Here is a 1005-nt window from a genome sequence, read left to right as displayed (position 1 = left end):
CTTGCCTATAGAGAAAGAGCTGGTTTCTAAGGCTCCATCATTGGAATTTCAACATCAACAACAGGGTATTTTTGTTTGTATGTATGTATGTTTGCATGTTTTGCTTTATGTATGTATTCTCATGCATATAGTTACATATCTAAACATGCTCATATATATTTAAATGATAAACTTCTGGAAAGTTTTACAGATTTTTACAGTTCCAGCGATGGATTAGATCTGGAGTCTCCGAATCAGCTTTCTCCTTTCTGGTTTTGAGAAGCCTAATTTCTCAAAATTGGTATTTAGGCAGTGGGTTACATATCCCAGGGCCCCAATAATGAGCTTGTAATCTAGATAGAATAGCTGCAGATTTCTCTTAGTTGGAGGGAAAATATTGGAAGCCCCTAACATAGTGGTTCCTTTCGTTAGTCTTTCTCGCTCTCGTTCTCTTTATCTTTCTCATTCACTCACTCACTCTCCCTCACTTCCCCTCTCTCTCTCTCTCTCTCTCGTTTTCTCTCTCTCTCACCCACTCCCGCTTACTCACTCATTCACTCACCCTCTCTCTGCTTCTTCTCCCATTTACTTTTTCTCTCTGTCTCCCACCCTCTCAGTCTGTCTGTTTGTCTCTTTCAGTCTGTCTGCCTCTCTCTCTGTCTTTCTCTGTCTGTCTGTCTGTCTGACTGTCTCTTTCAGTCTGTCTGTCTGTCTGTCTGTCTCTCTCTGTCTTTCTCTATCTGTCTGTCTCTTTCAGTCAATCTGTCTCTCTCCCACTCTCTCTCTCTCTCGTAGCCGACTCACCTAACAAACACCCCATAAACCCCCCTTACAAACATCCCCTAAAACAACACCCCTTTCCCTCGACTTTTATAAATGATTAATTAATTAAACCGAATAGATAAATAATTAAGCGACCAAATGCTATCATGAATACCTAATCTCTCGTACAAACTATCGCCGTTGTGTCATGTCTCGCTTCGTAACGTCTCCTTTCGTCTCGCATCCCTTAACGAGTGCCCCCCC

This window comes from Octopus bimaculoides, unplaced genomic scaffold (assembly GCF_001194135.2).
Source record: "Octopus bimaculoides isolate UCB-OBI-ISO-001 unplaced genomic scaffold, ASM119413v2 Scaffold_212838, whole genome shotgun sequence".
NCBI classification, from domain to species: Eukaryota; Metazoa; Mollusca; class Cephalopoda; order Octopoda; family Octopodidae; genus Octopus; species Octopus bimaculoides.
This window is presented reverse-complemented; position numbering follows the sequence as displayed.